The sequence below is a fragment of the Balaenoptera ricei genome, chromosome 2 (assembly GCF_028023285.1).
Source record: "Balaenoptera ricei isolate mBalRic1 chromosome 2, mBalRic1.hap2, whole genome shotgun sequence".
NCBI lineage: Eukaryota > Metazoa > Chordata > Mammalia > Artiodactyla > Balaenopteridae > Balaenoptera > Balaenoptera ricei.
The window spans coordinates 55,541,437-55,555,225 of record NC_082640.1 but is presented as its reverse complement, the minus strand read 5'-3'; the positions used below and the strand labels follow the sequence as shown (position 1 = coordinate 55,555,225).

The following is a 13,789-nucleotide window of genomic DNA, read 5'->3' as shown; positions in this document are numbered from 1 at the left end:
GTGGCACAGATGCCTTCAGAGCGCACGGGCATCAGCACAAAGAGCACGGCCGTCCATCATCCCCCCGGTATGGGCCTTGAACGTTCCTGCCTGAGCCACCTCCCCGCCGACACAGCATAAGGATGTCATCCTGAACTGCTGAGACACCCTCAGAGGAACTGGGATTACTCAGCGTAAAAGCCACTGCCCTCTGGGGAACCAAACCACTCCTGGCGCATACGCTTCCACACAATGGATTCACCCTCAAGGGGAAATGTGGTCCCTGAGATCTTCCACAAGGGAACGGCCCTTGGCCAAATGGGACGACCTCCAACAAAAGCCGCTTGTAGGGACCAGTGACAAAACGCACCAGAGAAACTCCTGGACTGAACAATGGAGATTCACCTGCAGCCATACTTCCTGGCCTGCTGCCAAGACTGGCCACCAACACTTGGCCCACGCACAAAGCTAATGGCATCAGAATCATTCCGACGCCCAACGTGGCGGGGCAAACACTTGCAGCAATTGTGTAACTTGCAGTGGTGTCTGGTACTTTCACCCTCATCAGTGGCGTGACATTGGGGAAACCCTGAGGCCCAGGTCCTCTACAAGCAACTTGTTACCCACAGCCATGCAACGACAGAACTCAGACAACAGCCTAGACACTTGAACCGGTATGACTTCTGTAGCCTGTGGCCAGGCTCGCCGGTTACCACAGTCTCGATGCACCAGCGGGTGGCAGGAAAAATGACACCCACAGCACACATCCTCTCCTGCCCTTAAACCTGCAGCTTTTCCTTGGCAGCCAACTCCCTTGTTTCTGCACGGTTGCACCCAATGACCTCCGGGTAGAGCTCCAATCCTCAGGGAACGCTATGTGGGCTGGGTATAGAATCGATGCCTGGCTGTCCTCAGGAACACCTTCACATCTTCAACACAGGGGGAACGTGGTCAGACAGGGACAAAACACCCCAAGGCCTCCAAATCGGCCCCCATGAGGAGACACCATACTGTGCCATGAAGGCAACCATTCACTGGCACAAGAACCCGCCATGAAGCAAATCGACCAAGGAGAGGAAAGAGGCGGGACAGTCCACAAATGTGCTCCCGTATTCCCTCCCTACACGTGCCTCCAGATGCTCCTGAGGGAATCCCAAATGTGTTCCGGGAACCCCATGGCCACCGTCGATCTATCCACCCACCAGTAAACCTGTGGGCTTAGCCAGCCATCTCACGTGGCTCTTTCACTCGCCTTGCCTTACTCTCTCTCCACCGGGATCCCAACGTGTCACGGCAAGATGCCAGAGCCACCCCTCACCAAAGAAGCTTGCCGTGACCAAGTTTGACTAAGGCATTTTCCAGCCCCTTCACACAGCACACACAAGCAGGACACAACCCGAGGAGGAGCCATCAGATTGGCCAAACTCCCAGGAACAGTGGCCCATTTGATTTCTCCCCTCAGCAGGAGAAACCTAAACTGCATCTGGTCTCCCAAGCAGAACATGACAAAGAAGCCTGCCCTAGGCCTGGAATCCTGTTCTGACCCTGAGCCTACAGACTTCTGTTTCTTTGAGGCCACAAGGCAATGACCAGCAGGTGGGGGCAGCCTGTAGAACTCAAGTGCAGGTGGCAGGACGAGCAATGGCTCACGCTTCCTCTCCTACCTGCATGCTGAACCGTGGCAGGGGACAGCAGTCCTGGCTAGACCAAGGAACCCAGAGACGGCACGCTGTCCCAAGCCTTCCCACCTGGATTGGCATCCCAGGCTCCTTTCCCAATGGCTCTTCTCCCCAGGAGATGACCACAACCCTCAACTTGAACAACGTGGCTGTAGACACCCACGGCCGCAAATGCAACGTGAACCTCTCCCTACTTTCCTTTGGGGAGCCACGTGCTGGACCTCAGTTCCAACGAGGAGACGGTAGGGATTTCTCACTCATTTTGTTCAGATTTCCAAGGAATGCATTTGTGGGAGTCATCATCGATCCAAGCACATGCTCAAACGGTGGACATGCAAAGTTGCAGATTCCACCATGGGACGGCCAGCGAGCTGAATCATATCAGCGTACGGAAGTGGCCAGCAGAGCCGAGCCACGGGTCAGGAAATGCAGCCAGTTCTCAGGGCATCAAAGCTCGTGTTCCCCGAGAAAAGACCAGAAGGTGAGGGTGTAGCCCCGGTGCACACGTTCCCATCGCCAAACCTTTAGGTTTAGCAAAGAAGTGTCGCTTACCGCAACAAGGGTTAAAGCAGGATCCTCAAGGAATGCACGCCAACACCCCTCTGAGACTCCTTCGGCTGGCCTCGCCTTGCCACACCGTCCTCACTTCAACGGGTATCAGGGATTATACGGATGGCCCCAGGCTGCTGCTGGCATTCCTTCCCTGGCATTCCACCTGGCTCGGGGTGAGAGAACACACGCATGCTTGAGGAGGGTGCACAGGCGCACCGAGGGAAAGGGCGATACCACCCAGCATTGTGTGTTCTATCTCTCCTCAACATTTCATTTACTGTCCATCTTGCCTGTGTGTCCGCAGGCAAACGTGAAAGCATCGTGGCACTGGCGCCTTCAGAGCGTGCGGCCATCAGGACAAAGAGTGCCACCGACCAACAACCCCCTGGTCTCGGGCCCTGAAATTCCTCTCCTGAGCAATCTGCCCTCCATCACAGCAAAAGGATGTCTTCCTGATCCCCTGAGACACCCTCAGGACAACTGTGCCCCCTCAGCCTAAGAGCAAGTGCCCTCTATGGGAACAAACACGCGTTTGGCCCTTATGATTAAACACAGTGGACACGCCCTCAAGGGGAGAGATCTTCCATAAGGGAAGGGCCCTTGGCTGAATAAGACGACCTCCATCAAAAGCGGCTCGTAGGGACCCGTGACAAAGGGCACCTGAAGAACCCCTGGACTGATCAAGGGAGACTCACCAGCAGGCATACTTCCTGGTCTCCTGCCAAGCCAGAGGAACTTCCCTAGGACCGCAACCAAAGCTAATGGCAAGGGAGCCATTCCAATGCCCAAAATGGCGGGCCAAACACTTGTAGCAACTGGGTAACTTATCGTAGCACCTTGCACATTCGCATTCTCCCCTTCAAGGACAAGACCTTGGAGAAACCATGAGACCCAGGTCCTCCAGAGCCAACGTGTCACCCACAGCCGTGCAATGAGAGAACGCACCCAACATCCTGGACCCTTGAACCGGCATGGCTTCTCTGGCTTGAAGCCATGCATGCTGGAGATCACAGGCTCGCAGCACCAGAAGGTGGCAGGACAAAATGACCCCTGCAGCACACATTCACTCCAGCCCTTAAACCTGTAGCGTTGCCTTGGCGGCCGACTCCCTTCTTTCTGCATGGTTGGGCCCAAAGACCTCCGGGAAGAGCTCCAAACCTCAGGGAATGCTATGCCGACCTGGTATAGCAATGACACTGGGCTGTCCTAAGGAACACCTTAACATCCTCAACATAGGGGCAATGAGGCCACACAGGGACAAAACATCCCAACGGCTCCAAATCGGTCCCAGTGAGAAGACACCATACTGTGCCGTGAAGGCACCATTCGCTGGAACAAGGACCCGCCGTGAAGCACATTGAGAAAGGAGAGGAAAAGGTTGGGATGGTCCACGAATGTGCACCTGTATTCCTTCCCTACACGGGGCTCCAAATGCTCCTGAAGATATCCCAAAAGAGTTCCGGGAACCCTATGTCCACCGACATATCCACCCATACCGATCTATCCACCCAACAGTAAGCCTGTGGGCTTAGCCAACACTCTCCCGTGTATTTCCCGCTCGCCTTGCCTTGCTCTCTCCACCAGGATCCAAACGAATCCACCCCTCACCTAAGTAGCTTGATGTCCCCTGGATTTGCCTAAGGCACTTTCCAAACTCTCCACACACAGCAGACAGGCAGGACACAACCCAAGGAGGCGCCATCAACGTCGCCGAAATCCCGGGGACAGTGGCCCATTTGATTTCCCCCGACCATCAGGGCAAACCTGAACTATATCCCACCTCCCAAGCTGAACATGACATAGACGCCTGGCCTGGCCAGGACTCCTTCTCTGACCGTGAGCGCAGAGACTTCTGTTTCCTTGCGGGAACAAGGCAACGACCTGAGCTTGAGGGTGGCCTGTAGATCTCAATGGCAAGCCAGAGGAGTACCAGTGGCTCACGCTTCCTTTCGCACCCGCACGCTGACCGCGGCAGGGGATAGCAGTTCTGGCTAGACTCAGGTGCCCAGAGACGTCAAGTTGTCCTTAGCCTTCCCACGTAGATGGACATCCCAGGCTCCTTTCCACATGGCTCTTTCTGCACGAGAACCCCGCCACCCTCAACTTGAACAATGTTGCTGCGCATGCCCACAGTAGCAAATGCAACATGGACCTCTCCCTAATTTTCCTTTGGGAGCCACGTGCTGGACCTCAGTTAGGATGAGAAGACGGTAGGTATTGCTCATTCATTTTGTTTAGATTTCCAAGGAATGCATTTATGGGAGTCATCACTGATCCATGCTCCTGCTCAAAGGCTGGACGTGCAAAGTCGCGGACTGTCAGCAAGCTCAATCCTCTCAGCAGTAGGGAGCGGCCAGACTCGAGCCACGGGGCAGGAAGTGCACCCACGTCTCAGGGCATCGGAGCTCGGGTGCCCCAGGAAGAGCCCAGAATGTGACGGTGTAGTCTCGCGGTACAAGTCCCCATGGCCAAATTTCTAGGTTTCTTCAAAGAAGTTCCGTTTACCCCCACAAGGTTTCTACCAGGAACCTTGTCGAGCCAGAGGCGATGCCCTTGGATCACACAGAAAGCTATTGGCATTGGAGATATTCCAATGCCCAAACTGGCAGGGCAAACCCTTGCAGCAACTGGGTTACTTGCCCTGGGGCCTTGTATTTTCGCCCCCAGGCCCGTCAGTGACATGACTGCGGAGAAACCTGAGACCCATTCATTTGTTCAGAGTTCCAAGCAGTGCATTTATGGGAGTCATCATCAATCCACCTGCTCATAGGCTGCACGTTCAAAGTCGCAGGCTCCACCGCGAGGCAGCCACCGATCTCAATCATGTCAGCAGTAAGGAGTGGCCAGAGGCGACCCACGGGGCTGCAAATGGAGGTAAGGATCATGGCATCAGATCTGGGGTTCCCCTGCAAGAGCCAAGAAGGTGAGGGTGTAGTCTCAGTGCACAAGTCCCCGTGGCCAAACATCTAGGTTTCTGCAAAGAAGTTCCACTCACCACCACAAGGTTCCTACGAGGAGCCTCAAGGACTTCACGCCAAAACCACGCTGAGACTCTTTTGCCTTGACTTGCCTCACCTTGCCGCACTCTCCTCACTTCGCCAGGTATCATGGACTATACAGAGGGCCCAATGCTGCTGCAGGTGTTTGTTCCCTGGCACTCCACCACATGCCTCAGGGTGACAGAACACAGGGATGTTTGAGAAAAGTGAACGGGCGCACAGAGGCAAAGGGTGATACCGCCCACCGATGTGCGCTATATCTCCCCTCAACATTTCATTTGCAGTCCATCATGTCTGTGTGTCCACAGCCAAACGTGAATGCATCGTGGCACAGATGCCTTCAGAGCGCACGGGCATCAGCACAAAGAGCACGGCCGTCCATCATCCCCCCGGTATGGGCCTTGAACGTTCCTGCCTGAGCCACCTCCCCGCCGACACAGCATAAGGATGTCATCCTGAACTGCTGAGACACCCTCAGAGGAACTGGGATTACTCAGCGTAAAAGCCACTGCCCTCTGGGGAACCAAACCACTCCTGGCGCATACGCTTCCACACAATGGATTCACCCTCAAGGGGAAATGTGGTCCCTGAGATCTTCCACAAGGGAACGGCCCTTGGCCAAATGGGACGACCTCCAACAAAAGCCGCTTGTAGGGACCAGTGACAAAACGCACCAGAGAAACTCCTGGACTGAACAATGGACATTCACCTGCAGCCATACTTCCTGGCCTGCTGCCAAGACTGGCCACCAACACTTGGCCCACGCACAAAGCTAATGGCATCAGAATCATTCCGACGCCCAACGTGGCGGGGCAAACACTTGCAGCAATTGTGTAACTTGCAGTGGTGTCTGGTACTTTCACCCTCATCAGTGGCGTGACATTGGGGAAACCCTGAGGCCCAGGTCCTCTACAAGCAACTTGTTACCCACAGCCATGCAACGACAGAACTCAGACAACAGCCTAGACACTTGAACCGGTATGACTTCTGTAGCCTGTGGCCAGGCTCGCCGGTTACCACAGTCTCGACGCACCAGCGGGTGGCAGGAAAAATGACACCCACACCACACATCCTCTCCTGCCCTTAAACCTGCAGCTTTTCCTTGGCAGCCAACTCCCTTGTTTCTGCACGGTTGCACCCAATGACCTCCGGGTAGAGCTCCAATCCTCAGGGAACGCTATGTGGGCTGGGTATAGAATCGATGCCTGGCTGTCCTCAGGAACACCTTCACATCTTCAACACAGGGGGAACGTGGTCAGACAGGGACAAAACACCCCAAGGCCTCCAAATCGGCCCCCATGAGGAGACACCATACTGTGCCATGAAGGCAACCATTCGCTGGCACAAGAACCCGCCATGAAGCAAATCGACCAAGGAGAGGAAAGAGGCGGGACAGTCCACAAATGTGCTCCCGTATTCCCTCCCTACACGTGCCTCCAGATGCTCCTGAGGGAATCCCAAATGTGTTCCGGGAACCCCATGGCCACCGTCGATCTATCCACCCACCAGTAAACCTGTGGGCTTAGCCAGCCATCTCACGTGTCTCTTTCACTCGCCTTGCCTTACTCTCTCTCCACCGGGATCCCAACGTGTCACGGCAAGATGCCAGAGCCACCCCTCACCAAAGAAGCTTGCCGTGACCAAGTTTGACTAAGGCATTTTCCAGCCCCTTCACACAGCACACACAAGCAGGACACAACCCGAGGAGGAGCCATCAGATTGGCCAAACTCCCAGGAACAGTGGCCCATTTGATTTCTCCCCTCAGCAGGAGAAACCTAAACTGCATCTGGTCTCCCAAGCAGAACATGACAAAGAAGCCTGCCCTAGGCCTGGAATCCTGTTCTGACCCTGAGCCTACAGACTTCTGTTTCTTTGAGGCCACAAGGCAATGACCAGCAGGTGGGGGCAGCCTGTAGAACTCAAGTGCAGGTGGCAGGACGAGCAATGGCTCACGCTTCCTCTCCTACCTGCATGCTGAACCGTGGCAGGGGACAGCAGTCCTGGCTAGACCAAGGAACCCAGAGACGGCACGCTGTCCCAAGCCTTCCCACCTGGATTGGCATCCCAGGCTCCTTTCCCAATGGCTCTTCTCCCCAGGAGATGACCACAACCCTCAACTTGAACAACGTGGCTGTAGACACCCACGGCCGCAAATGCAACGTGAACCTCTCCCTACTTTCCTTTTGGGAGCCACGTGCTGGACCTCAGTTCCAACGAGGAGACGGTAGGGATTTCTCACTCATTTTGTTCAGATTTCCAAGGAATGCATTTGTGGGAGTCATCATCGATCCAAGCACATGCTCAAACGGTGGACATGCAAAGTTGCAGATTCCACCATGGGACGGCCAGCGAGCTGAATCATATCAGCGTACGGAAGTGGCCAGAGCCGAGCCACGGGTCAGGAAATGCAGCCAGTTCTCAGGGCATCAAAGCTCGTGTTCCCCGAGAAAAGACCAGAAGGTGAGGGTGTAGCCCCGGTGCACACGTTCCCATCGCCAAACCTTTAGGTTTAGCAAAGAAGTGTCGCTTACCGCAACAAGGGTTAAAGCAGGATCCTCAAGGAATGCACGCCAACACCCCTCTGAGACTCCTTCGGCTGGCCTCGCCTTGCCACACCGTCCTCACTTCAACGGGTATCAGGGATTATACGGATGGCCCCAGGCTGCTGCTGGCATTCCTTCCCTGGCATTCCACCTGGCTCGGGGTGAGAGAACACACGCATGCTTGAGGAGGGTGCACAGGCGCACCGAGGGAAAGGGCGATACCACCCAGCATTGTGTGTTCTATCTCTCCTCAACATTTCATTTACTGTCCATCTTGCCTGTGTGTCCGCAGGCAAACGTGAAAGCATCGTGGCACTGGCGCCTTCAGAGCGTGCGGCCATCAGGACAAAGAGTGCCACCGACCAACAACCCCCTGGTCTCGGGCCCTGAAATTCCTCTCCTGAGCAATCTGCCCTCCATCACAGCAAAAGGATGTCTTCCTGATCCCCTGAGACACCCTCAGGACAACTGTGCCCCCTCAGCCTAAGAGCAAGTGCCCTCTATGGGAACAAACACGCGTTTGGCCCTTATGATTAAACACAGTGGACACGCCCTCAAGGGGAGAGATCTTCCATAAGGGAAGGGCCCTTGGCTGAATAAGACGACCTCCATCAAAAGCGGCTCGTAGGGACCCGTGACAAAGGGCACCTGAAGAACCCCTGGACTGATCAAGGGAGACTCACCAGCAGGCATACTTCCTGGTCTCCTGCCAAGCCAGAGGAACTTCCCTAGGACCGCAACCAAAGCTAATGGCAAGGGAGCCATTCCAATGCCCAAAATGGCGGGCCAAACACTTGCAGCAACTGGGTAACTTATCGTAGCACCTTGCACATTCGCATTCTCCCCTTCAAGGACAAGACCTTGGAGAAACCATGAGACCCAGGTCCTCCAGAACCAACGTGTCACCCACAGCCGTGCAATGAGAGAACGCACCCAACATCCTGGACCCTTGAACCGGCATGGCTTCTCTGGCTTGAAGCCATGCATGCTGGAGATCACAGGCTCGCAGCACCAGAAGGTGGCAGGACAAAATGACCCCTGCAGCACACATTCACTCCAGCCCTTAAACCTGTAGCGTTGCCTTGGCGGCCGACTCCCTTCTTTCTGCATGGTTGGGCCCAAAGACCTCCGGGAAGAGCTCCAAACCTCAGGGAATGCTATGCCGACCTGGTATAGCAATGACGCTGGGCTGTCCTAAGGAACACCTTAACATCCTCAACATAGGGGCAATGAGGCCACACAGGGACAAAACATCCCAACGGCTCCAAATCGGTCCCAGTGAGAAGACACCATACTGTGCCGTGAAGGCACCATTCGCTGGAACAAGGACCCGCCGTGAAGCACATTGAGAAAGGAGAGGAAAAGGTTGGGATGGTCCACGAATGTGCACCTGTATTCCTTCCCTACACGGGGCTCCAAATGCTCCTGAAGATATCCCAAAAGAGTTCCGGGAACCCTATGTCCACCGACATATCCACCCATACCGATCTATCCACCCAACAGTAAGCCTGTGGGCTTAGTCAACACTCTCCCGTGTATTTCCCGCTCGCCTTGCCTTGCTCTCTCCACCAGGATCCAAACGAATCCACCCCTCACCTAAGTAGCTTGATGTCCCCTGGATTTGCCTAAGGCACTTTCCAAACTCTCCACACACAGCAGACAGGCAGGACACAACCCAAGGAGGCGCCATCAACGTCGCCGAAATCCCGGGGACAGTGGCCCATTTGATTTCCCCCGACCATCAGGGCAAACCTGAACTATATCCCACCTCCCAAGCTGAACATGACATAGACGCCTGGCCTGGCCAGGACTCCTTCTCTGACCGTGAGCGCAGAGACTTCTGTTTCCTTGCGGGAACAAGGCAACGACCTGAGCTTGAGGGTGGCCTGTAGATCTCAATGGCAAGCCAGAGGAGTACCAGTGGCTCACGCTTCCTTTCGCACCCGCACGCTGACCGCGGCAGGGGATAGCAGTTCTGGCTAGACTCAGGTGCCCAGAGACGTCAAGTTGTCCTTAGCCTTCCCACGTAGATGGACATCCCAGGCTCCTTTCCACATGGCTCTTTCTGCACGAGAAGCCCGCCACCCTCAACTTGAACAATGTTGCTGCGCACGCCCACAGTAGCAAATGCAACATGGACCTCTCCCTAATTTTCCTTTGGGAGCCACGTGCTGGACCTCAGTTAGGATGAGAAGACGGTAGGTATTGCTCATTCATTTTGTTTAGATTTCCAAGGAATGCATTTATGGGAGTCATCACTGATCCATGCTCCTGCTCAAAGGCTGGACGTGCAAAGTCGCGGACTGTCAGCAAGCTCAATCCTCTCAGCAGTAGGGAGCGGCCAGACTCGAGCCACGGGGCAGGAAGTGCACCCACGTCTCAGGGCATCGGAGCTCGGGTGCCCCAGGAAGAGCCCAGAATGTGACGGTGTAGTCTCGCGGTACAAGTCCCCATGGCCAAATTTCTAGGTTTCTTCAAAGAAGTTCCGTTTACCCCCACAAGGTTTCTACCAGGAACCTTGTCGAGCCAGAGGCGATGCCCTTGGATCACACAGAAAGCTATTGGCATTGGAGATATTCCAATGCCCAAACTGGCAGGGCAAACCCTTGCAGCAACTGGGTTACTTGCCCTGGGGCCTTGTATTTTCGCCCCCAGGCCCGTCAGTGACATGACCGCGGAGAAACCTGAGACCCATTCATTTGTTCAGAGTTCCAAGCAGTGCATTTATGGGAGTCATCATCAATCCACCTGCTCAAAGGCTGCACGTTCAAAGTCGCAGGCTCCACCGCGAGGCAGCCACCGATCTCAATCATGTCAGCAGTAAGGAGTGGCCAGAGGCGACCCACGGGGCTGCAAATGGAGGTAAGGATCATGACATCAGATCTGGGGTTCCCCTGCAAGAGCCAAGAAGGTGAGGGTGTAGTCTCAGTGCACAAGTCCCCGTGGCCAAACATCTAGGTTTCTGCAAAGAAGTTCCACTCACCACCACAAGGTTCCTACGAGGAGCCTCAAGGACTTCACGCCAAAACCACGCTGAGACTCTTTTGCCTTGACTTGCCTCACCTTGCCGCACTCTCCTCACTTCGCCAGGTATCATGGACTATACAGAGGGCCCAATGCTGCTGCAGGTGTTTGTTCCCTGGCACTCCACCACATGCCTCAGGGTGACAGAACACAGGGATGTTTGAGAAAAGTGAACGGGCGCACAGAGGCAAAGGGTGATACCGCCCACCGATGTGCGCTATATCTCCCCTCAACATTTCATTTGCAGTCCATCATGTCTGTGTGTCCACAGCCAAACGTGAATGCATCGTGGCACAGATGCCTTCAGAGCGCACGGGCATCAGCACAAAGAGCACGGCCGTCCATCATCCCCCCGGTATGGGCCTTGAACGTTCCTGCCTGAGCCACCTCCCCGCCGACACAGCATAAGGATGTCATCCTGAACTGCTGAGACACCCTCAGAGGAACTGGGATTACTCAGCGTAAAAGCCACTGCCCTCTGGGGAACCAAACCACTCCTGGCGCATACGCTTCCACACAATGGATTCACCCTCAAGGGGAAATGTGGTCCCTGAGATCTTCCACAAGGGAACGGCCCTTGGCCAAATGGGACGACCTCCAACAAAAGCCGCTTGTAGGGACCAGTGACAAAACGCACCAGAGAAACTCCTGGACTGAACAATGGACATTCACCTGCAGCCATACTTCCTGGCCTGCTGCCAAGACTGGCCACCAACACTTGGCCCACGCACAAAGCTAATGGCATCAGAATCATTCCGACGCCCAACGTGGCGGGGCAAACACTTGCAGCAATTGTGTAACTTGCAGTGGTGTCTGGTACTTTCACCCTCATCAGTGGCGTGACATTGGGGAAACCCTGAGGCCCAGGTCCTCTACAAGCAACTTGTTACCCACAGCCATGCAACGACAGAACTCAGACAACAGCCTAGACACTTGAACCGGTATGACTTCTGTAGCCTGTGGCCAGGCTCGCCGGTTACCACAGTCTCGACGCACCAGCGGGTGGCAGGAAAAATGACACCCACACCACACATCCTCTCCTGCCCTTAAACCTGCAGCTTTTCCTTGGCAGCCAACTCCCTTGTTTCTGCACGGTTGCACCCAATGACCTCCGGGTAGAGCTCCAATCCTCAGGGAACGCTATGTGGGCTGGGTATAGAATCGATGCCTGGCTGTCCTCAGGAACACCTTCACATCTTCAACACAGGGGGAACGTGGTCAGACAGGGACAAAACACCCCAAGGCCTCCAAATCGGCCCCCATGAGGAGACACCATACTGTGCCATGAAGGCAACCATTCGCTGGCACAAGAACCCGCCATGAAGCAAATCGACCAAGGAGAGGAAAGAGGCGGGACAGTCCACAAATGTGCTCCCGTATTCCCTCCCTACACGTGCCTCCAGATGCTCCTGAGGGAATCCCAAATGTGTTCCGGGAACCCCATGGCCACCGTCGATCTATCCACCCACCAGTAAACCTGTGGGCTTAGCCAGCCATCTCACGTGGCTCTTTCACTCGCCTTGCCTTACTCTCTCTCCACCGGGATCCCAACGTGTCACGGCAAGATGCCAGAGCCACCCCTCACCAAAGAAGCTTGCCGTGACCAAGTTTGACTAAGGCATTTTCCAGCCCCTTCACACAGCACACACAAGCAGGACACAACCCGAGGAGGAGCCATCAGATTGGCCAAACTCCCAGGAACAGTGGCCCATTTGATTTCTCCCCTCAGCAGGAGAAACCTAAACTGCATCTGGTCTCCCAAGCAGAACATGACAAAGAAGCCTGCCCTAGGCCTGGAATCCTGTTCTGACCCTGAGCCTACAGACTTCTGTTTCTTTGAGGCCACAAGGCAATGACCAGCAGGTGGGGGCAGCCTGTAGAACTCAAGTGCAGGTGGCAGGACGAGCAATGGCTCACGCTTCCTCTCCTACCTGCATGCTGAACCGTGGCAGGGGACAGCAGTCCTGGCTAGACCAAGGAACCCAGAGACGGCACGCTGTCCCAAGCCTTCCCACCTGGATTGGCATCCCAGGCTCCTTTCCCAATGGCTCTTCTCCCCAGGAGATGACCACAACCCTCAACTTGAACAACGTGGCTGTAGACACCCACGGCCGCAAATGCAACGTGAACCTCTCCCTACTTTCCTTTTGGGAGCCACGTGCTGGACCTCAGTTCCAACGAGGAGACGGTAGGGATTTCTCACTCATTTTGTTCAGATTTCCAAGGAATGCATTTGTGGGAGTCATCATCGATCCAAGCACATGCTCAAACGGTGGACATGCAAAGTTGCAGATTCCACCATGGGACGGCCAGCGAGCTGAATCATATCAGCGTACGGAAGTGGCCAGAGCCGAGCCACGGGTCAGGAAATGCAGCCAGTTCTCAGGGCATCAAAGCTCGTGTTCCCCGAGAAAAGACCAGAAGGTGAGGGTGTAGCCCCGGTGCACACGTTCCCATCGCCAAACCTTTAGGTTTAGCAAAGAAGTGTCGCTTACCGCAACAAGGGTTAAAGCAGGATCCTCAAGGAATGCACGCCAACACCCCTCTGAGACTCCTTCGGCTGGCCTCGCCTTGCCACACCGTCCTCACTTCAACGGGTATCAGGGATTATACGGATGGCCCCAGGCTGCTGCTGGCATTCCTTCCCTGGCATTCCACCTGGCTCGGGGTGAGAGAACACACGCATGCTTGAGGAGGGTGCACAGGCGCACCGAGGGAAAGGGCGATACCACCCAGCATTGTGTGTTCTATCTCTCCTCAACATTTCATTTACTGTCCATCTTGCCTGTGTGTCCGCAGGCAAACGTGAAAGCATCGTGGCACTGGCGCCTTCAGAGCGTGCGGCCATCAGGACAAAGAGTGCCACCGACCAACAACCCCCTGGTCTCGGGCCCTGAAATTCCTCTCCTGAGCAATCTGCCCTCCATCACAGCAAAAGGATGTCTTCCTGATCCCCTGAGACACCCTCAGGACAACTGTGCCCCCTCAGCCTAAGAGCAAGTGCCCTCTATG

General features: G+C 55.2%; 7 non-coding genes across 7 annotated transcripts; all 7 read right to left on the bottom strand.

Annotated features, from left to right (window-relative positions):
- Positions 1–1,875: 1,875 nt before the first annotated feature.
- LOC132361605 (small nucleolar RNA SNORD116) lies at positions 1,876–1,967 on the bottom strand. Its single transcript, XR_009501881.1, has one exon. It is a non-coding gene; the product is annotated as a small nucleolar RNA SNORD116 (small nucleolar RNA).
- Positions 1,968–4,395: 2,428 nt separating this feature from the next.
- On the bottom strand, positions 4,396–4,487 carry LOC132361869 (small nucleolar RNA SNORD116). Its single transcript, XR_009502134.1, has one exon. It is a non-coding gene; the product is annotated as a small nucleolar RNA SNORD116 (small nucleolar RNA).
- A 389-nt stretch (positions 4,488–4,876) lies between these two features.
- Positions 4,877–4,968, bottom strand: LOC132361202 (small nucleolar RNA SNORD116). Its single transcript, XR_009501508.1, has one exon. It is a non-coding gene; the product is annotated as a small nucleolar RNA SNORD116 (small nucleolar RNA).
- A 2,441-nt stretch (positions 4,969–7,409) lies between these two features.
- Positions 7,410–7,501, bottom strand: LOC132361604 (small nucleolar RNA SNORD116). Its single transcript, XR_009501880.1, has one exon. It is a non-coding gene; the product is annotated as a small nucleolar RNA SNORD116 (small nucleolar RNA).
- A 2,425-nt stretch (positions 7,502–9,926) lies between these two features.
- On the bottom strand, positions 9,927–10,018 carry LOC132361868 (small nucleolar RNA SNORD116). Its single transcript, XR_009502133.1, has one exon. It is a non-coding gene; the product is annotated as a small nucleolar RNA SNORD116 (small nucleolar RNA).
- Positions 10,019–10,407: 389 nt separating this feature from the next.
- Positions 10,408–10,499, bottom strand: LOC132361318 (small nucleolar RNA SNORD116). The gene has a single exon (XR_009501623.1). It is a non-coding gene; the product is annotated as a small nucleolar RNA SNORD116 (small nucleolar RNA).
- A 2,441-nt stretch (positions 10,500–12,940) lies between these two features.
- Positions 12,941–13,032, bottom strand: LOC132361603 (small nucleolar RNA SNORD116). The gene has a single exon (XR_009501879.1). It is a non-coding gene; the product is annotated as a small nucleolar RNA SNORD116 (small nucleolar RNA).
- Between the last annotated feature and the right edge of the window lie 757 nt (positions 13,033–13,789).